Here is a 23,124-nt window from a genome sequence, read left to right on the forward strand (position 1 = left end):
TCAGAGCTTCATCCTCCCGCCAACGATAATAAGATGCCAGGCATCACCCAGCACACAACACAGCCTATGATGGGCTAAGTCCATCTGCTTGGCGCAGTTAGAGTGCAGATGAAGTTCTCCGGACCTATCAGGCTGTGAATGTAACCTAAGGGCTTAAGATGAAATGAAGAGCTTACCTCCTTCCTGAGTGGCTCCAGACTGCTGTCTGCAGACCCGATAGCTGGCAGCACCCTGGAGTATGTATGTATAAATCAGATTATGTTGAAAGTAACCTGCAATATAGTGGCAGGCAGCACCCTGCCGTAGAGTAGGATTTCTCATAGTATTTTATTTCCTGGCACATTAATGGTGATAGTCTTTTAACAGGCAGAAGAACAACACTGACCACACATTTTTCTGGATTTGTCTTTAAAATGACGTACACATTAGGAATGGCATTTCGTTCTGCTGGAATAATAACACAAGTTATCTTTCACTCTGCTATGATGTTGCTATGATGTTGGCTGCAATGCATTCCATGTTTCATTCAAACGTGCTTTCTACAGGCCACATATATGATTTGCTGCTGTAGAGAAATAATGGTCCTGTGTACTGTGACAGACTCTGAAATATTGAAAAACGTCATGATTTCTCTTTCAGCACTTCATAGTAAAACCTTTCAATTTTTGACTCAATCATTTGGCAGAAACATAACCTAGTACCATTAAAATAGATGTGATGGGGAACATTCATGTGGTGTTAGGACTGGCTCGACCAGAGTGCTTGCTGACTTGGAGGAGCATGCAGTTGACCACCTTGCCTGGTCCGGTGTGGAACCAAGCCAGCGATGCTTTGCTGCAGGCTCATTTGCCCTGATAGCTGGTCAACAGTTTGAGCTGGAGGAGGTGAAGAGCTGGCTAAGTATGCCATGAGGCTGGCAGTTCAGTGCATCTCTGAGAAGTGAACTTTGAGTCGATGTAGTGTTCCTCTTATACCACGTGCAATTCATCCTTTCCAAAACCACAAGAATTCCTGGGTGTGAAGGGCGGCTGATTCTGATTGGGTGCTTGATAGTTTTCCAGAAACTCATGTTCTTGATTGTTCATGTTTGTCAGTAGTCAATTAAACATGCCAGGGGTTTTATCTCTTCAGTTGGCACAAGCTGCAATAAAAGTTTCTTTGTCGTTGCAAAAAAATATGAATCGCCAACGAGCCTCTGTAGGTCAAAGAATGGAAGGGCTGGGGAACTGTCAGTCATCTCACTGCTAAGCAGAGCAGTGTCATGCTTCACCCTCACTCAGGCCTCTGATTGTTACCAACATCCATTAGAACACTGCGACTTTAGAGCCCATCATTTTAATGAGAAAAACAAAACTAGAAGTAATAGTGGTGGAAGGTGTCACGCATGACCTAGGACAACATCCGATTCAGCGCATCCAGTTCCATTTTTTAAGTATTTGACACAACATTGAATTTATAACCTTTGTTTTTTATGGTCATGAGTCACCAGAATACTAAAAACGTGTCTTTTATTTTCAGGATCAATTAAGTAATGGTCACCAGCTTGGAAGCTCTGTTAATTCTTCAGTATTTGTCATTGATCTCCATATGTGGCTGGTTTGGGTCTGCCCCCTGCATCGTTCCCGATAACTCGCACAGGTAAGAAGCTTATAGCAGCAACATGATAACCCTGTATTCGTCTGTAGAAGTGCGCTCCGAGGCAGGTATTCAATCATTTTTGTGAAACAAGGAAGGGCCAATATCTGCTATGTACATTTGTAAAGCACAGATTCCTACTGACTTAAAAGAGTCTTTGGATTTTCCAATAGATGCAATAAAATTAAACACATTTATAAAATGCATATTTGGAACAGAATGAAAATCATTGTTATAAAAATTAATTATCCAAAAAGGAAATTCCCCTATTAAATAATATGCTTAGAAAATTATTGTTATCTGTATGTACAGTTTTTATGCATCCCCCGTCTTAATATTGGCCCAGATTGATAACCCCCCCCCTCCTGCTTGGGGGTTGTTGCTAGGATATTATGGCATTCAAACCCCTCAATATGCAATTCTTGTGTGGCCCATGTTAACTGAAATAAAAGGATATCTTGGTCTTTAATAAGTTGTACCCAATCTGACTGGTGAAGTTTAGAGTACAACCTTGCAACATTCCAGCTTAAGATACAGAGGTCTGAACTTGCTGAGGCCTTCGTTTGCATAGGGGGGATAAGTGGGTTATGGGAATAGTACACTCAGTTACTGGCAGGGCATGAGGTAATCTATTAGCGGGATCAGTATTTTCCTTTAATTCGAATACATGGAAGCTTCTTTTCCTTGATAGCCAGTCCGCACATTTATTGCGTAGCTGGCCCCATGACTCATGCTGATCCCTCTTCAAAGTAGGTACTCCTGCAAGTACCAACACCTAAGGGCAAGCAGCGGGCGGCAGACTCAGGACATCCTGATTAGCCATTGATACTTGAGGCGGCAGGAACATTAATGCACGAGGTACTAGACAACCTGTTCTGATTCGAGCCCCTGGGCCGGTTTAACCTATTAGCACCATCCCTGGTGGGGTTGGTATTTGAAATGGTTATTGGTACAGGGGGGTGCGGGGGGAGGACCCGTTTCTATCTATTGGCTATTGAGTCAGCTCCTGGATTGATTGTATATCGGGTGAAGGGTGATTGCGGGAGCAGTAACTCTAGCGGTTTGACACACAATTTTGGCATCTAAAATACTCATACCAACACCTACGCTATCGATGGCCCTGCTCCCATCAACCTCTTTGATTTCGGCCACCTTTTCTCCCATTGTCCCCTTAAAACGCGTGGCTACTAAAATAGCCACCCGCCTTCTTATTGAGGGTAGATGAAAAGAACTGCTGGGGAAAGAGTCGTGACCTCATTCTATGCCAATCTTTGGAGAGGAGCTGCGTCTCCTGGAGAAGGCACACATCTGCCTCCATGTTATCCAGGTAGGAAAGGATGGTCCTCCTTTTATTGGGATTGTTGAGACCTCTCGCATTGAGAGTGCGAATTTTTAGCTGGGCTGGGAAATAGCGTGTCATAGTGAGTGCACCAGCTTTGGCCTGTATTTGGGTCCCTGTGATCCCTCTTCAGTCGAGCTCCCAATGTCTGCCCGGCCTCCATTGCCCTTTGATCCTCTCTTCAACGCCTTTAACCTGCATACCAGTTCTCCACCCTCCCCTCCCTAACCCCAACTAGAAACCCATTAACCACATATTGTCCAGGGCCCGCCATTCATGCGTGCGCGTCCTTGGAAGTCGGAATAGTTGGTAACGTGTGTGGCCAGTTCCCCGTGTCTCTACAATCCCCATGTCTCTACGCTCCCCGAAGACTTCTTCGCCGCCCACCCAGCCTTGCAAATGTCACTTATCTGTCTCTAAGTCATTCACGGTGTCATCATGGGGGAATGTCTCCAGAACTGCCAGTCTTTCTTGTGCCATGGTCTTGGGGTCCGGTCTCCTGTAGACCTTATGCCATATTTCTCGAGAAGTTTTGGTCTGTGGGCCCTCAGTCTCCTCCTGGATTGGATTCTCGATGCCCAGCACCTGGCAAGTTTCCTGCATGGATCTGAGCTGGAGGAGTTTGCCCTGTCATATGAAAATCAACTGGAAAGGGTGACCCAAAGAATACGGTATTTCTTGATTTCGAAGACGCAGAGTTGCTACTCGGAACTCCCTACACTTTTGAAGGGGTATTAGAGCCAGGTCCTGGTACAAAGCTATGGAGTGGTCCTGATATCTTAGTGGTTGCTTGTCCCTGGCAGCACGTAGCAAACACTCTTTTAGTTGAAAGTCTGGAATGTAAGCCAAAGTATCCGGTGGGGGCGCCCAGTATGCTCCTGAAGAGACCCTACAGGTATTGTGTGATGGCTGGCCCTTCTTCTTTAGGTGGAACTCCCTTAACGCGGATGTTGTTTCACCAAGACCGCTTCTCCAGGTCTTCTGTGTGTGCCTGGAGATCGCTATGTTGAGCCTTGAGCCGGAGTATCTCTTGCTGTAGATGCTCCACCTCCACTTCCCTGGCTTGCTCCTGATCCTCGATGGAGGCCACACGGTCCCCGACGGCATCGACGTCCCGCCTCATCATTGATGCCGTTTGGGAACGTGTGGCCTCCATCGGCTATCTCCTTCATCTCCCCCGCTATTTCCCTTTTCAGCGTCTGCAAGCGTCTGCAAGTCGCCTCGTAATGCACCGAATAGCGACTCTAAAAAGGCGTGGGTAACTGGGGCTTCAGAGATGTCTGCATCTTGGCTGATTTGTGTCGTTGGGGAGAGCCTCCCTTCTCTGCTGCTGGTCATCGGGAGCTTGGTCAGCATCTTTTTTAGATTCTGATCCTTCTTTTTTTTCAGTACAAAATTTTATTGTTTTCTTTGAGAGAGATTGCAAGAAAAACCACGGTACTCCGAGCACCGGAGGAGCCGCGAGCATATAAGCAAAATGCACTGAATACCAATCAATACAATAATTCAATGGAGCATTATTACCACAACTCTCCCACCCCCCTGCCTCCCCACTAGCTACTCCCTCCCGGATTCCACCCTATCTCCTCGCACGATGTCCACATTGGCCTAAGAAAGAAAACAATTATGAAACATTTAATGTATACTCTCCCTCACCCAGGATCTAAGCGCATCTGTCCTGCATCCAAATCACAATGTGCTGGCGGCTCCAGCCACAGCCCCCTGTAGTCTGCCCATCTCTTTCAAATTTTGTAGTGTTTCCTGGCGCAGCCTCGGGCCTCAAATACTGGACGCTCCAGCCCCATACAGTAATCCAAGCCCTTTTTTCACACTCCTTCCAGGCTCTAGCTACATCCCTCTTGGCCACGGTAAGGAGCAATAAATGCCATTTATAGATGTTACCTTCCATTTGTTCCATTACATGGAGAAGGCCCAGCTGCGGCATATGGGGGAGCTCCCAACCCAACACTTCAGACAAACAGTCTCAAACACCTGTCCAGAATCTCTCCAGTGCTCCACAGGACCATACTGTATGCAGGAAAGTGCCCACCTGCCGACCACATCTCAGGCATTCAGGGGACGCAATCAAGCCAGCTCGCCATAACCTCTCTCTAGTATAGTAAGCTCTATGCAGGTATTTGAATTGGATAAATCGAAGGCGTACAGCAACAGCCGCTCCCCTGGGGGCAGCAAGAGCCTCTCTCCAATCCTCTTCTTGTAGCCCACCCACATCTCCCTCCCACGTGGTCCGCAGCTTATCAAGCGAAGGGGAACAGTGCGTAACCAACGATTGGTATATGCGGGATATCTTTTTATCCTCCAATTCTCCCATGAACACTTGAGCTTCCAGGGGGCTGAATTCAGGTAAGGAGTCCAGACCCTCAAGGGTAGGGGAGATGGCATGTCGGAACTGAAAATATTTAAAGAACTGGGTTCGGGGCATGCCATATTCGTCCCTCAGCTCTTAGAACGATTTTAGGATCGTGCCTTTCATTACATGGCCCAACGCCGAGATTCCTATCACGTCCCAGCCGCGGAACCCCTGTAAGGATGCCAGAGCCGGTAACCGACCATTCTGCCACAATGGGGTCTCATCGGTCAGTCTGTTCCACCAGCCCATGCGGCGAAGCGCCTGTCGCCAAATCTGGAAGACCACCTGTGTGACCACAGGGAGCCTCTTCCTCTTTCTGGCCGAATATAATATTGTATGTAGAGTGTCCAGCTCCATCAGATACCTCTCCAGGGCATACGCTGGATCTCCCCGGTCCCCATACCACCACTCGTTCAATATCAGTAGGTGGGACGCCTGATAATAGGACAAGACATCCGACGATGCCAATCCACCGCAATATGTGGAGAGGAAACAGGTGCAGAGCGCCACTCTCACCGCACCCCCGGCCCAGAGGAACTGGCCCAGCGCCGAATTGACCTGACGAAACCACTGTGGCGCGATAGGGTAGGGGTGGTTCTGCAGTTGATAAAGTAGACGCGGGAGGGCCACCATCTTGAAAATGGCCGAGGGGCCATAGAGGTTCAGGGGCATACGCGACCATGTTTTCATCTCCGACCGGACCCGGTCCCAGACAGGAACGACATTGAGCTCCCACGAGACCCCAGGTATGTCCGTCAGAAACACCCCAAGATACTTAAGGCCTCTCGTCGCCCCCTGCAATGCTAACGCCCAGGCCCCCAGCTCCGTACGGTCTCCCAGTGCCCACAGTGTGGACTTCCGCAAATTTAGATTGAGCCCCGATACCTCCCCGAACACCCGCATAATTTCTAGAACCCTCGGTCCTGACCTTTTGAGTTCCATGAGGAAGAAAAGAACATCGTCGGCATATAGCGTGATTCTGTCTGTTGGTCCCGCCTCCCATTTGAAGCCCCGCATCTGTGCGTCTATTCAAACCCACGCCGCCAAGGGTTCCATGGCAAGGGCGAACAGGTACGGCGAGAGGGGACACCCCTGTCGAGTGCCCCGTCCAAAAGTAAAGGCGCCGGACAGAGCCCCAGCCACTCTCACAGAGGCCGTCAGATCGGTATACAGCAACTTTAAGTATGATAAAAACAGGGGTCCAAGATTCAGGCGAGGCAGGAGCGCATGCAAGTAAACACAACTCAGCGAGTCAAAAGCTCTATCGATGTCGGACAGCAGAAGTGCCGCCTGGGTTCCTTTGGCCCGCATCATCTCCACCGCCACCTGAGCACGCCTAATGTTGTGTCTCGTCGCTCTGTGAGGCATAAATCCCACTTGGTCCGGATGGACCAAGTCGGTGATGTATGGAAGAAGGCGATTGGCGAGTGCCTTAGCTAATATCTTCGCCTCTACATTTAGAAGCGATATGGGTCTATATGATTCGTGACGTTCGGGGGGCCTCCCGGGCTTACAAAAGACCATGATTTCAGCATGTCTCCAATCTGCCGGCAAGCGGCCACACTCCCTGGCTGCCTCTAGCGCTCTCTTATAATACGCCCCCAACTGGAGGTGATATTTCCTAAAGAACTCGCACGGGAACCCGTTGGGTCGGGGGGCCTTCCCTGCCTTCAATTCCCCAAGGGCCGTTCCCAATTCCTCTGCTGATAACGGGAGTTCGAGACGATCCCGCCCCTCTTCCGATATAGGCCGTGGCGGGCGGTCTGCAAGAAATTTATCAATAGCATCTGCTGGGAGGGATTCCGAGGGGCATACTGTGCTGCATAATAGCGCGCAAAGCTGTCTGCTAGCTCCTCGGGGGGCTGACAAGGAATCTCCGGTCTCATTTCAAAGACCTGGCAGGGGCTGCGCCTGGAACGTGCTCTGGCAGAGCCTATATAGCAGTGTGCTGGACTTATCCCCCCACTGGTATATTCTGCTCTGTGTAGCTAGCCATACCTGCTGTGACTCATCAAGGTGTAAAGACGCAGAAGCCTGCTGCGTCTGTAGTAGCCGTCGCACGTCGCCGTCATCCCCGGTCGCCGTGCACTGCTCCTCTGAGGTATGGACCTGATCCGCCGCCTTCTCCAGGCCCTCCCTACGCGCCCTACGGGCCGCCGCACACTAGGCTATATCCACTCCTCAGAGTGTGGGCTTCAGAGCCTCCCAGAGGGTCACGTCGTCTGTCTCTGACCCATCATTGTCCTCCCAATAGTGGGCTATGGCCTCCCTCATGTGAGACTGGTAGTCGTCTTGTTGTAGGTGCCATGTGGAGAGACGCCATCGAAACGGTTGCCGCCTCCACGGTTGCCGCCTCCTATCTAGGAGAAGGACAATAGTAATTGGGGAGTGGTCTGAGAGACCTCATGGCAGTATAGACGTCAAGTCCACTCTCCCAATCCGAGCGTGGGGAACAAATAGGTAGTCTAACCTTAAGAAGGATTTGTGTACCGCAGAGACATATGTGTATTCCCGGCTGTTAGAAAGGCGACCCCTGGGGAGGCAGAAGATGTCTGACTGGCCACCCCTAGGCCCACCTCTCCGTCAAGAAGTAGCCGAGCGTTGCCGAGAGGCCTCCTGGGTGAGGGTCCTCTCCCAGGATCATACAGCAGAGAGATCACAACACTACAAATGGACACCACACCAGAGGTTAAGTTCGTAAGCTTTATCAGGAAATAAAGGTTGCTGGTTCTCAGCGATATGTACAAGCAGATCGAGGGACCTGTAGAGTCTCGTAAAAGGGTCAGGGTAGCGGGACAGTCTCGATAGGGGTGCCAGAAGGGATACCTTGCGCACAGCTCTCAATCCTCGAGCCGGGGGTTCCGAGAGGTTGAGTCGCGGCAGCGCCAGCAGGACTCGACAGGTGGTCGGTGTCGGAGGGGAGGCCGCGGCAGCGCCAGCAGGCTCTCGAGATGGTTCAGTAAAGGTGGGCCACGTCAGCGCCAGCAGGCTCCCAAGATGGTTCAGCAAAGGTGGGCCACGGCAGCGCCAGCAGGCTCCCAAGATGGTTCAGCAAAGGTGGGCCGCGGCAGCGCCAGCAGGCTCCCAAGATGGTTCAGCAAAGGTGGGCCGCGGCAGCGCCAGCAGGCTCCCAAGATGGTTCAGCAAAGGTGGGCCGCGGCAGCGCCAGCAGGCTCTCAAGGTAGCTTCGGGTTACAGGAAAGATGAGTTCGTCTGGTGTCGGCCGCGACAGTGTCAGCAGGGCTTCCAGTCCAGGATACAACTGCCGTCCTACTCTGCGGCTGGCCCAGATATAGGACTGGGGTCCTTTGATGTCCGGACCCTCGCGCCTGGGGGCCAGAGGGGCCGGGATGATGGTGTCCAGACACCCAGCAGGGGGGTGGAGCCAGCGCTCAGGGAGGCCGGAGGGCGATCGATACCAGGCGTCCGGGGACGGCTGGAGGGCCATCGAAACTCCCCTTCCTCCGGGATCTGTCGAGTGGCCACTCGACCACCTGGGTGGATCTTGGTGCCTAGATGTCTGGGCTTCGCTGGGGCCTGGGCCGGGGCCGAGGCCACGTGGTCGTGGCGTGGTGGGCCCAAGATGGAGTCGGGCAAGGCCTCGTGCTCAGGACGTGATGGGCCCAAGATGGAGCCAGGCCGGTAGTGGGAGTCCGGGACCGATAGTGTTGGGGCGTGCAGGGTCGGGCGAAAGGGCTGCTCGAGGCTCGGTGGAAGCCCGATGTCGTCCTGGGCCCGCCATGCGGGAGGGGTAGGACCACGCCAGGCGGCCGGGTCCAACACGCGTCCCCCCAGCTGAAGGCAGGGGAGAGTCACCCATCTTCTTGGGGATTCTCCTCGCCGAGGCGGAAGAATCGGGACAGGCCGTCAGCATTGGCGTGGTCGTTGCCGGGGCGATGCTCCACAGTGAAGTCCATCCCGTGCAGGGAGATGGACCATCGCAACAGTTTCGGGTTTTCTCCCCGCATCTGCATCAACCACCGCAGGGGCCGGTGGTCGGTCTGGACCCGAAAGTGGGTGCCGAAGAGGTAGGGCCGGAGCTTCTTTAGGGCCCACACGACGGCGAAGGCTTCTCTCTCGATGGTGCTCCATCGTTGTTCTCTGGCCAGCAGCCGCCGGCTGATGAAGGCAACGGGAAGGTCGGCCCCCTCAGGGTTCACTTGGGAGAGGACCGCCCCAATGCCGTGCTCCGAGGCGTCGGTTTGGACCACAAACTCTCGGCTGTAGTCGGGGGCTTGGAGCACAGGGGCGGTGCACATGGCAGTCTTCAGTGTTTTGAAGGCGGCTTGGCACTCGGGGGTCCAGCGCACCTTTGGTGGTAGTTTCTTCGAGGTCAGTTCTGTGAGGGGCCCCACAATGCTCCCATAGTTTTTGATGAAGCGCCGATAATATCCAGTGAGCCCCAGGAAGGCTCGGACGGCGGTCTGGGTGGCCGGGGGCTCCCAGGCCTGGATAGCGTCAATTTTTGGCTGGAGGGGAGCCACCTGGCCGCTCCCTACTTGGTGTCCCAGATAGGTCACGGACCCTTGGCCTATCTGGCACTTGCTGGCTTTTATTGTCAGTCCGGCCCGGCGGAGGGCCGTCAGGACCTCCCGGAGGTGGGTCAGGTGTGCATCCCAGTGGAGGCTGTACACCGCAATGTCGTCTAGGTAGGCGGCGCTGAACTCTTCTAGACCGGCCAGCACCCTATTCACGAGTCTCTGGAAGGTGGCCGGGGCGTTTTTCATGCCGAAGGGCATCACCTTGAAATGGTAGTGGCCATCAGGGGTCGAGAAGGCCGATCGCTCTTGCGCTCCAGGGGTGAGGCCGATCTGCCAATACTCAGCCGTGAGGTCCAAGGTGCTGAGATACTTTGCAGCCCCCAGGCGATCGATCAGTTCATCCGCCCGGGGGATGGGATGGGCGTCGGTCCTGGTGACTGCATTCAGCCCCCGGTAGTCAACACAGAACCGGAGCTCCGGGGGTGTGCCGGGGGGAGCGGCTTTAGGGACCAGGACAACTGGACTGGCCCACGGACTGTCGGAGGGTTCGATCACCCCCAGCGCCAGCATCTTGGCCACCTCGGACTGGATGCAGGCCCGCACTCGGTCGTGCACTCAGAAAGCTCTGTGCCTTACAGGTGGGTTGTCTCCGGTGTCTACATTGTGGACGCACCATCGGGTGCCCCCCGGGAGTGAGGGAAAATAGGTCTGCGAACTGTCCCAGCAGCTTCCGGCAGTCTTGGTGCTGTTCTGGGGTCAGGGTAGATGAGAGCGTGACCCCTTTGACGGAGCCGTCTTTCTCAGTAGTGCTCAGGAGATCTGGTAGAGGTTCGGAGTCGTCTTCAGCTCCGTCATCGGTCGCTAGCAGCAGACTTAGTTCAGTGTGGGCAAAGTGCGGCTGGAGCCGGTTAGCGTGTAGAACCCGGAGGGGGTTCCTGGGGGACTCTATGTCCACCAAGTAAGTGATGGGGCTCTTGCGCTCCACCACCTTAAAGGGCCCTGTCCATTTGTCCTGGAGGGCGCAGAGTTCAACCGGGGACATGACCCAGACCCGCTGGCCCGGCTCGAATTCGATGGATGAGGCGTTCTGGTCATACCAGCGCTTCATCTCCTCCTGACTAGCCTCCAGGTTGGCTTCGGCTAGTTCCCGGAACTTCCGAGTTTGGTTGCGGAGGGTCAGGAGGTACTGGTAGACATCTGGGGGAGCCCCTCGGACAGCCGTCTCCCAGCCTTCTTTGACCAGGCTGAGGGGGCCTCGGACCGGGTGCCCATACAATAGTTCGAAGGGGCTGAACCCCAGGGACTTCTGGGGTACTTCGCGATATGCAAACAGGAGGAAAGGCAGCAGGACATCCCATTTACGTCGTAGCGGTTCTTCTAGGCCCTTGATCATCCCCTTTAGTGTTCGGTTAAACCGTTCCACCAGTCCATTTCCTTGGGGGTGATACGGGGTGGTGAACTTATATGTGACCCCACACTGTTGCCACAGGGATCGCATATACTTGGAGATAAAGTTTGTGCCCCGATCACTCACGACTTCTCGGGGGAAGCCGACTCTGGAGAAGATCCCCATTAGGGCTCGGCCTACGACCGGGGCCGTGATGGTTCGGAGGGGGATGGCTTCAGGATAGCGGGTGGCATGGTCCACCAGAACGAGGATGAAGCAGTGCCCTTGAGAGGTGCGGGGGTCCAGGGGCCCCACAATGTCTATCCCCACTCGCTCGAAGGGGGTGGTCACCACCGGAAAAGGTTGGAGCGGGGCTTTGACTTTCCCCCTGCTCTTCCCGCTGGCTTGACAGGTCGGGCAGGTTCTGCAGTGATGATGCACACCGTGGCGCATTTTCGGCCAGTAGAAACGGGTCACCAGGCGGTTGTAAGTTTTGTCCTGCCCCAGGTGCCCGGCGAGGGGCACATCGTGTGCTAAGTTCAAGAGGAAGTCTCTGAATCGGAGGGGAACGACCAGCACCCGGCTGGCCCCTAGTTCGGCAATCTTCTGCTCACTGTAGAGGAGGTCGTTGTCCCAATAGATCCAGTGGGACCCCGCAGGGTCCCCAGTGGCTTGAGTGGAGGCTTGTCGTCGGATTCCCTCGAGGGAGGGACAGGTGTTCTTGTTCCTGCCGGAATTGCTTGCGGGTGGGGCCACCTTCTTGGCGCCATTGAGCTAGTTGTGGAAGGTGGCCGAGCTCGGAGAGATCTTCATGGCTGGGCCCCTGGGGGCCGGGTTCAGGGTCGGCGTCCTCGGGGACGGCGGGCGGCGGAGGTGCGGGCCACTCCGGCTCCTCGGTCGGGGCTTCCTCCGTTGGGGGGGAGGCCTGTGCGGACATGGAGCGGGTGGTCGCACAGACCCACTCGGGAAGGCCTAGCATCCCCAGATGCTCTCTCCGCTCTACGCTGGCCCAGGGGGAACTTTCCAGGTTGTTCCCGAGGAGGCAGTCCACGGGGGCATCGTCTCGGACAGTCACTTTCAGCATGCCCGACACCCCTCCCCATTCGAAGGGGATGCGGGCCATCTGGCACAAACTCTCAGAGTTGTCCGCCGACCGTACTGGGCACAAAACGTTGGGAAGAATTTGTTCGGGGGTCACCAAGTGGCAGCGGACCGCCGTCACGCTGGCTCCAGTGTCACGGAGGGCTTCGGCCCGGGGTCCATTGATGGTGACCCATTGGCGGTATTTCTGGGTGTTGCCTGGGATCGGGTCTCGGGGGATCATGTCTCGTTCACCCAGGCATGCTAAGATCATAGCGGCGGGCTCCCACTCGGCCTGCTCGTGGTCGTCATCTTCTTCCTCGCCTCTTTCTTCCCCCAGGGCGGCGGCCGCGATCTGGCGGTTCGGGGGACCGGTGGTGCCGGGTCGCTGGTTCATTGGGCAGAGAGGGTCGTTCGCGTAATGGCCCTGTCGCTGGCATCTGTGGCACGTAACATTCGGGCGGGGCCCGGGTCTGGCTGGGGGGCCCCCTCTTCGGCCCAGGGATGGTGACGTGGAGGCCGGGGAGGACCCCGTGGGGGCGTCTCGGCCCCTGCTCTGGCCTCCTCCGCCGCCTCGTGGTCGGTGGTTCCCCAGGGATCCCCGGCCGTAGTCTCCCATCGGACTCCGGGGAACTCGGGTGCTCACCCATCTATCAGCCTCGACAGCGAGTTTTCGTGGCTCAGTCAGTTTGCTGTCGAGGAGGTGTTGCCGGAGTTCGATGAAGCAGTTATTGGAAAGATGTTCCCATAGAATGAGGTCGACCAACTGCTGGTAGGTGGTGGCCTGGCGACCTCTGATCCACCCCTCGAATGCTCTGCTATAAAAGTTCACGTATTCCACCCATGTGGTACCGGGGATTTTTTTACAGTCTCGGAATCGCTGCTGGTACATTTCGGGGGTCAGTCCGTAGCGAGTGAGGAGGGTGGTCTTCATGTGCTCGTACGAGGTCATCTCGGCGTCGGGGAGCTCTAGCAGGGTGTCTCTCCCCTCGTTGATGAACTTCCCCCATAGGCCGGCGCCACAGTCCTTGAGGGGTACTCGATGGGCGGTCATGGCGACCTCGTAGGCTTTGAACCACTGCTGGATGTCGTCGTTCTTATAGTACTCTTTGACGACATCCTTGGGTATGTGCACCTTCGTGTCCACCGGAGGGGGTGAGGTCTTGCCTCCGGAGGTGCCGGTCTCGTTTGTCTTGGCCTTGATTTCTAGTTCTCTGAGGCCGCGCTCATGCTCGAGCATGAGTTTCTTTTCTTCGAGGTCTCTTTGTCTTCGCCTTTCTTCTAGGTCTCCTTCTAGCCGTAGTTGCTCGAGGGCTAACTTCCTTTCTGCCAGCTGTATCTCTCCTTCTTGTCTGAGTCGGGCGAGCTCCAACTCGTGGAGCCGGTTCCTCTCTCGTTCTCGGGCGTCTTCGTGGGAGAGGCCCGTGTCTGGGTTTGCGGGTCTTTCCCCCGCTGGGTTCTCGACGGTCTCCGGGCGTCCGTTCGGGCCCGGGTTGTCTTCATTCTGGGGTGGCGCGTCATCGGCGTCCACCCATGCTTGCAGGGCCGATTTAAAGTCCTCTTTTGTGTTGAGGCCCGTGGTAGCGATGCCTAGGTCCTTGCAGAATTGTTTTAATTCTTTGTGGCTGTAATCTTCCATTTTTTCTTTCTGGAATTCCGTAGTTGGTCTAGTCTCCTGCGTAGACATGGTCGTAGTGTGTTTTTCTCGGTAGTGCGTGAATCACTCTCTGTACGATCTGCGTCGGCTCGGATCCCGTCGCTTGCCACCAATGTTAGAAAGGCAACCCCGGGGGAGGCAGAAGATGTCTGACTGGCCACCCCTAGGCCCACCTCTCCGTCAAGAAGTAGCCGAGCGTTGCCGAGAGGCCTCCTGGGTGAGGGTCCTCTCCCAGGATCATACAGCAGCGAGATCACAACACTACAAATGGACACCACACCAGAGGTTAAGTTCGTAAGCTTTATCAGGAAATAAAGGTTGCTGGTTCTCAGCGATATGTACAAGCAGATCGAGGGACCTGTAGAGTCTCGTAAAAGGGTCAGGGTAGCGGGAGAGTCTCGGTAGGGGTGCCAGAAGTGATACCTTGCGCACAGCTCTCAATCCTCGAGCCGGGGGTTCCGAGGGGTCGAGTCACGGCAGCGCCAGCAGGACTCGACAGGTGGTCGGTGTCGGAGGGGAGGCCGCGGCAGCGCCAGCAGGCTCTCGAGATGGTTCAGCAAAGGTGGGCCGCGGCAGCGCCAGCAGGCTCCCAAGATGGTTCAGCAAAGATGGGCCGCGGCAGCGCCAGCAGGCTCCCAAGATGGTTCAGCAAAGGTGGGCCGCGGCAGCGCCAGCAGGCTCCCAAGATGGTTCAGCAAAGGTGGGCCGCGGCAGCGCCGGCAGGCTCCCAAGATGGTTCAGCAAAGGTGGGCCGCGGCAGCGCCAGCAGGATCTCAAGGTAGCTTCTGGTTACAGGAAAGATGAGTTCGTCTGGTGTCGGCCGCGACAGCGTCAGCAGGGCTTCCAGTCCAGGATACAACTGCCGTCCTACTCCGGGGCTGGCCCAGCTATAGGACTGGGGTCCCTTGATGTCCGGACCCTCGCGCCTGGGGGCCAGAGGGGCCGGGATGATGGTGTCCAGACACCCAGCAGGGGGGTGGAGCCAGCGCTCAGGGAGGCCGGAGGGCGATCGATACCAGGCGTCCGGGGATGGCTGGAGGGCCATCGAAACTCCCCTTCCTCCGGGATCTGTCGAGTGGCCACTCGACCACCTGGGTGGATCATGGTGCCTCGATGTCTGGGCTTCGCTGGGGCCTGGGCCGGGGCCGAGGCCACGTGGTCGTGGCGTGCTGGGCCCAAGATGGAGTCGGGCGAGGCCTCGTGCTCATGACGTGATTGGCCCAAGATGGAGCCAGGCCGGTAGTGGGGGTCCGGGATGGTAGCCGGACCGGTAGTGTTGGGGCGTGCAGGGTCGGGCGAAAGGGCTGCTCGAGGCTCGGTGGAGGCCCGATGTCGTCCTGGGCCCGCCATGCGGGAGGGGTAGGACCACGCCAGGCGGCCGGGTCCAACACAGGCGGTGCGTGTGTTGATAGCGCCATGCTTCTATCCAGCTCATTCCTCTCACCATATCACTCAACTTGGTAGGGGCGTCTGCCGTTTGCTCACCCCCAGGCCTGTGGCGATCCATCCGACTGTTCATAATATCATTCCAGTCACCCCCAATCACAGCCATCACATCTGGGATCTCAGCCCATATGGTAAACAGTTTTTCAACAACCGACCACTGCAGCGGGGGAGGGGCATACACACTTCCGAAAACCACAGGTTCGTCTCCAATCATTCCTTTGCAAATATATATCTGCCCTGAGCATCCACCCATTGTGTCGAGGGGACATAGGACACCCTGCAGTGGATCAAAACAGCCACTCCCCGGGAGCCCCTAACGAAACTGGCATGGTACACCTGGTGATATCCATAGCGCTGCAGACTAAGGGTTTTAGTTCCCAGGAGGTGTGTCTCCTGTAGCAGCAGGATATCTGCCCTCTCTGTCTTCCCCTGTTGCAGAACAGCGCCCCTCTTTATTTTGTCCAGCATATCCCTTACATTCCAGCTCACTATTCGCAGCGACACCCTGGGGAGCACTGGCTCGGGATCTTAACCGCCATCTATTGGTTGAAACACCAAGTGCCTGGGTGTCAGGGATTGCAACCGTAGACATGTCCATAGTAGAACCTGATGAACCATCGTGCCGTAGAGAACTGCCCCACCCCCCAAACCCTTGCCTCCCCCCACCCCCCACCCCCAACAACCCCCAGCCCAACAACCCCTCAACTCCCAACCTCCCCCCATACCTCAGCAACGTTGAAGTACCTGTCACAGTGTAGGTGTGCCCCGACCCCCAACGGGAGGCCGGTGATCACCCACTCCAGTGGATCCCCATGAACTACTCACCCAGCCCCCAACTTACCCCCTGGGGGCAATAAACGTCTCTGAACTTGAGGAACCTGTCCGCCCGTCAGACCGTTGCCCCCCCATACCCACCCCATCACCTCTCAGTTTGTCAGGAACAGTTCAGCATCAAATGGAACCTCCAGTCCTTCCGTCGTCTCCAGTAAGAGTAACTCAACATCTCGTGCCCACCACATGTAATTGAGCGTAGAAAGTGACCTCTGGATCTGGTTTCAGAGTGCCTGGTGTATCAGGCCCCTCGTCTAGCACATCTTCAGAAGGAGAACATTTTTTGGGCCGGGATCTCCAGTTGCTTGTACTCCGCGATCTCCGGGAAGGTTGCCTCTGCGCTGCCGTAGAGGATGAATCCGAGTCGTGTCCCGGTGGAGTGTGTACTCGAACTCTAACAGTTTCGTCGGTCCAGGTGAACACCTCCTCCGGTGTGTAGAAGAAAAGGGTACGGGACTGAAACACCACTCGTAAGCGGGCCGGGAAGAGCAAGGCGTATTGAATCTTCAGGTCTCGCAGCCGTGCCTTGGCTGCTGTAAAGGACTGCCGCTGCTGTTGTACCTGTTTAGTATAGTCCGTAAATATTAGGATCTTCTGATTGACGTATAGGAGGGGTTCTTTCACTCGTGCTTGCCGCAGGATAGTGTCCCGATCATGATAGTTAAGCAGCCGAGCTATCACAGGTCTTGGGCGGGCGCCAACCGGTGGCTTCTTGATGAGCGCTCTATGTGCCCGCTCGACTATGAAGCAGCGTGAGAGGGAGTCCGTCGACATCCACCCCTCCAACCACTGGTTCAGGAAGGCCTCCATGTTGTCCTTCTCGCAGCCCTCTGGAAAGCCAACGAATCGCAAGTTGTTGCGCCGAGCCCGCCCTTCTGCATCTTCGGCTCGGTGCACGAGGCCCTTTTTTAATCCCCTCCATACTGTCCACCTTTTTCTTCAAGGTCGCTACGCCATCCTCCACCTCCGAAAGTCTGGATTCGGCTTTAGTAATGCGGGTCACAGCATTCCGTAGGTCTTGGCGTAAGAGGGTGACGTCAGCCCCCACCGCCCCAATCTTTGCATCCTGCATATCTCTGTATTGCGTAATTGCCGACATAAGAGCCGCATTGTCTGGCCCGATGTCTGGGGGCCTCCGTATGCTCCCGATCCCCCACTCGGGCCTGCAAACTTGTCCATGGGCCCCTGTTTCGAAGCCCCACCGCCATTCCCTCCTCTGGTCATGGCTGGACACGGTCGGGTATCCCTGCCCCGGCCTCCCGGGGCGCAACACTCGGTTTCTGCTGTATCGTTGGAGGGGAGCCACGTCCCAAAATTATTACTCTGTTTGTAGGCTCCAAGGGTGGCCTTATCTCGCCATCCGAGTCACACTCAAGGCTCGCTGCCTCCATATTCCATCGCTAATGTCAGCCGACAACACCTTCAGCGCCACACAGTGAGGTGCCGGGTTTTTAGGAACCCGGTGGTGCCAGGGGATAACACCCGTAGACCTCTGAGTTCTCCCTTGTTCCGGACCACAGAAACACGGAGTCTTCTAGTCGCAGTCAAAGATCAAGTTTTATTGGTAGCTACCAAGTAACACGTGTCCCAGAAGTACACCACACGGATAGTAGGTTCTCGGGAGACTGTTCGTTTTTACAGAACCAGCCTTCTCCTTATATACAAAAATAATGGCTTCGAGCAAGAATTCTTGAGTTTATGATATGGCTATACACATATTTCTACAATAATACAAAGAGCGAAGTCACGTAAGCAAGCCCACATTTTAGATGTCCAGTTCGGTGATAGATTACCCAGTTAGGCCCGGAACTCCCATCAGATATCGATGAAACCTCAATAAAGAAGGGCACCTCCTAGTCATAAAACTGGCCATAAACAAGGAACGTGGACAGGTGCATGTTTGCAGAAAGCATGGTCTGTATGTAGTGAATGGTTTGTGGAATGTTATGCATTGATGCTATCGTATTCGGCCACTGGGCGAGGAGCTGCCCAAACAGGTCTGGCCGAAGGCAGTGGAGTCAGTTGGGACGGGTCAGGGGGAAACCAGGGAAGGCGGACGTGTCCTTTTGGATCAAGCTCGACCTTTAATTGACTTATCATGAGGGCAAGGCACAAGATGGATGCCGCTTACAAAATGGAGTTTAAAGGGTCGGAACGGAAACTATGATTTAGGGGTGTTGGCAACCTCCGATCATGACGCAAATGCATAGGGATGATGTCCTAGTCATTATCGGTTCGTCGATACTAAATTTGTCATGGTATGTTGACATTTTGTGACACGGGTATTGGACCTCGATATCGGGATAATGACAGGGTCCGGATTTCCAGAACCACAGACCCTCCTTTTGCCCTTATGTAAGGCAATAACTCACGTTAATCTGAGTCCAAGTCGGTATGGAGAAATTCGTGGAGATGCTGCTGTAACATCATTCTGTTACTCCGTTCCTCCCTTGACACAGGCTTTCGTACACACGAAGTAGCACAGAGGCCACATAGTGCAGGAGCGCACTGTACACATAGGCAGAACATAAACAGAAGTGCTAAGATCATCCCAATGAAGATCAGTGTTTTCCATCCCCAGCCGGTGACCAGTTCCCAGAACCACCCCAGCAAGGACCAATCACCTTTCTCAACGTGAAGGGAACCAGATATTTCATGTAGTTTAGAGATGGCTTGGTATACTGTCGGCGCATTATCAGGGATGAATATACAACAACTGGATTGGATGACTCTACACACACCACCACGATCGGCGAGTATGATATCTAGGGCAATTTGGTTCTGAAGGGTCATAAGTCGATCCGACTGAAGCTCGGTTGTCAAATTGCCAAGGGCTTCGGCCGTTGTAATCACGGTGGATTCAACTATCCTCGATAACTGACGAATATTCCTGCTGTTTACCATAGGACCCCAAAATGGCAGAAAACCTTTGGCGAAGTCAGCGAATTCCTGACTCGCGGTGTCGTCTTTACTCACGACACCCCTAGCTATCCTTGTCCGATGGTAATCTGCTCTGGCCGTGTAGGTGGGAGGCAGCAGGAATGAGAGGAAACATGTACCTGAGAAGTCAGGAGGCAACCATGTGTAGGCTTGGTCGTGGCAGACGAAATACGTGCCTTTGGCTGCTAAGAGTATAGGGGAAGTTCGGGAAGCGAACACATATGTTTCTGTGCAAATGCTCTTTCCTAACTGTGCTGTGGGATCTCTACCAATACCCTGTAGACATAGATGACCTCGGTGGGGCACTACCCAAACTGGACGAGATTTCTTTGCTGCCTGGCTCTTGATCAAGTAAACCCCATGTTTGGTCACGTTCCAACGGGTGTAGGGACTGAGTTCATCTTTGGGGATTGTCAGATATGTGTCGATATCCCTACTCATATTTCTTATCCCTGCAATTAGTGCCTTGTTACTGGAGTCGCTCTCAGTGGAACGGGTCGGGTATGGTTCTAGGGCGAATAGGAACATGGTCTGGAAAGCCCACAGAGAACCGTAATAACTGAATGGCAGAATGAAGTATGGGATCCCCTTATCGGTTGTGTGTGGCATGAGTCCGCATATCCAACAGTTCGAGGTGTTCATTATGGACTGGTGTTGATGTAGAAGTTGAATGAAAGAGTTATTTACAAATTCGAGTCTTCGGGCAGACTCGTGTTCAGGTAGAGGGTGAAAGTAGTGTGGAGAAATAGTAGGAGGAGGTGGTGGCTGGGTGTCATTCGAAAAGGTAACTTTAAATACGAATAGAGTATAACCAGTCAAAAACACAATTATGCTACATAACATTAAAACACATATTATCAGGAATCTTCTTTTGGACAGTATCGTGCATAACTGTTTTTCGAAGTTCGTGAGTCTGATAGGTCTCTCTACCCTAGGAAACTCCATCCTCTAGTTGCGGCCCGCGGTGGTAGGTCGATTCTGCCAGGGAGCGCGCTCCGTTCAGTCCGGGGTAACTCCTGTGGACCAACCAGAACCGTGGACCTAAAACTTCCCAGTTGCACTCCCCAGACTTCAACCGCGACCCTAGCAGCAGAACCGGATGGCGGTTCGAAAATCAAAAATGAGCAAGTTCCCTGGGACGAGAGAGCTGAAAAGTCAAAAATAGTTCTTAGGGGAAAAAGAAATTCATATTAGCTGTATTAGTCTCTTTGTCTAGACCTAAAGTTGTACCGTCGTTTCCCAGGTACGGTGTGGTCTTCAAATAATGTCTCACGTTCGGTAGTGTCCAATTGCATAGACGGTGACACAAGTCCTTGCAAAATATGATCACTCTCCTTTTCGGTACTAGTTTCTTTCAAACGTGCATCGCTGAAAGGGATGAAATGAGGTACGGATTCCGTCTCGGAGCCGGCAAGTCCTTTACTGACCCACCGGTCGTATGGAAGGGGTAGAGGGACCCGTTTACAATGGGTCCCATGTACCCTGTTCTTTTTGCCTTCCACCCGAACAGTCGATCTTGTGGAAAGAAGTACCAGGTGCGGTCCGGTCCACCGCGGCTGTCCGTTGTTGTTGCGCTGGAAGTTCCGCACCAGGACCCACGTGCCGGGTTCGATGAGGTGGCCTGGATCGTCAGAGGCTGGCGGAGAGGAACTGTGAACCTGTTGGTGTAACACACGTAATTTAGTTGTTAATTCGCACAAATAGTCAAGCAGTACGGGGTGTTCTATTTCGCGGAGTTTTTTTGGTCTTGGCACGCCCCAGACGTTGGCTGGGCGGCCAAACACTATTTCGTGGGGGCTAAGTCCTAATCTGGAATGCACGGTCATTCTGGTTGACAAGAGTGCTAGAGGTAAGGCGTCGGGCCATTTAAGACCTGTACTGGCTTGGATCTTGGCTAGTTTGAGTTTTAAAGTGCCATTGTAGCACTCTACTAATCCAGCTGATGGGGGGTGATTTGCAGCGCGGAATTTCTGGTGTATGCCTAGACACTCACACACTCTCTTCATCACGCATCCTACGAATTCACTTCCGTTATCACTCCAGACAATTCTAGGCATACCAAACCTCGGGAAGAACTCTTTGACAAGGGCTTTGGCAGTTGATAAGGCGGTATTGTCCTTTAGGGGGTACGCTTCCACCCACCTGGAGAAGGCGTAAACAACGACGAGCACATACTTCAGATTGTTGCACCTCTCCATGTGGATGAAATCGAGCTGCAAAACCTCGAACGGGTACGTTGGAGGCGCAAAATGACCAGCTGGAGTTGGGGTTCCCCTACCGGGATTGTACTTCAAACACACCATACACTTTCTGACCACATTCTCTGCATATTTTGGGATATTACTATTCTGCCATACTGGGGCCAATAGTTTACATATTCCTTTCGAACTGATGTGCGCAATTCCGTGAGCCATCGTTACTACTGCAAGTACGTATGCATTAGGTAATATCCATCGCTGGTGTTCTGATAGTTCGACCCAACAACCATTCGCATCTAATCTACCTGTGCTTTCTCTCCATTCATTCACCTCGTTCTCAGTGGCCTCGGCTTGTATCGATTTCACGCTTTCAATGGTGTCCTCACACATTCCCACGTCAGTAATCCATCTAGCGGGACCCACAACATACATTCGACTTATTGTGTTCCTTGCAGTTTCTTTCGCAACCTCGTCTGCAAATGCATTCCCGCGGCCAACATCATCCTGAATCTTTTTGTGTGCACTGCATTTTATAATGGCGACTTGTAGTGGCAAGGTCAGTGACTCAAGGAGCTCATTAACTAGCTGACCATGTTGTATTTTTGTACCATGTGACGTAAAGAATCCACGTTCACGCCACAATCTCCCAAAACTGTGAGCCACACCGAAGGCGTATTGGCTGTCAGTGTACACATTCACTCGCTTTCCTTTCGCCAACACACATGCTCTGGTAAGTGCAATAAGTTCTGCAGCTTGTGCAGAATTGTGGGAAATGCGCGCGGTTTTTATAATGGTGTGTAATGTCGTTACGGCATATGCTGTAGTCGCATCACCATTCGGCAACTTGAAGCATGAACCATCAACCCATAAAGTATTGTTGCATTCGGGAAGGGGAGTGTCCTGTAAGTCTACTCTCCCTTTTGTCTCTTCTTCTGTCCTAAAGCAGCAGTCATGGTTATCAATCTTGTCTGTGTCTGTTTCTGTCGGGATGGGAACTAGCGTAGCTGGGTTGAGTGTATCACACCTCTTTATGTGGATGTGACTCGCTAGCAGTGTAAGTTCGTAACTGGATAGTCGAGCGCTAGTGAGGTGTTGTGTCTTTGTCCTATTTAGCAAAATGTCTACTGCATGCGGGACCATAACGATCAGAGTATTATTCATGACTAATCCAGCAGACTGTCGAATGCAGACAGCTGCTGCGGCGGTTGCTCTCAGACAACTTGGTAAGGCTTTAGCCACAGGATCTAGAGTTGCCGAAAAATACGCGCATGGGCGCTGTTTGTCCCCAAAGTATTGTGTTAGGACTGATAATGCACAACCTTCCTTTTCGTGGACATATAATGTAAAAGGCTTACTGTAGTTGGGGTTTCCCAACACAGGAGCCGAACATAATGCATTACGCAACTCGAGGAAACTCGTCTGACAATCTTCAGACCAGGGCATAGGATTGGGCGTGTCCTTACAGAGTAGTGTCAGCAAGGGTTTAGCTAGTAATGAGAAATTCGGTATCCATTGTCTACAGTACGATGTAATGCCCAAGAAGGCTCGAACCTCTCTCTGTGTTCTTGGGGCACTTAGTTCCGCGACTGCCTGTATTCTTTCTGGTGTCAGTCTCCTTCCCTCCTTCGATAAGATGTGACCTAAGTAGGTTACGTCTTGTCGACAAAATTGTAGTTTGGAAAGAGAGACTTTGTGCTTCATGTCACATAAGTGATGCAATAATGACAACGTGGCTTGCTTGCAAATTTCTTCAGTGTCT

At 53.6% G+C, this 23,124-nt stretch overlaps 1 long non-coding RNA gene across 1 annotated transcript in view; it reads left to right on the forward strand.

Moving 5' to 3' along the window:
* Nucleotides 1-23,124, forward strand: part of LOC144806125 (uncharacterized) — a 46,948-nt gene that overhangs the window by 14,493 nt on the left and 9,331 nt on the right. The window contains exon 2 of the long non-coding RNA XR_013605698.1: nucleotides 1,519-1,638. This is a non-coding gene — a long non-coding RNA (uncharacterized LOC144806125). The remainder of the gene's footprint in view (nucleotides 1-1,518; nucleotides 1,639-23,124) is intronic.

This window comes from Lissotriton helveticus (assembly GCF_964261635.1).
Source record: "Lissotriton helveticus chromosome 1_1 unlocalized genomic scaffold, aLisHel1.1 SUPER_1_unloc_47, whole genome shotgun sequence".
NCBI classification, from domain to species: domain Eukaryota; kingdom Metazoa; phylum Chordata; class Amphibia; order Caudata; family Salamandridae; genus Lissotriton; species Lissotriton helveticus.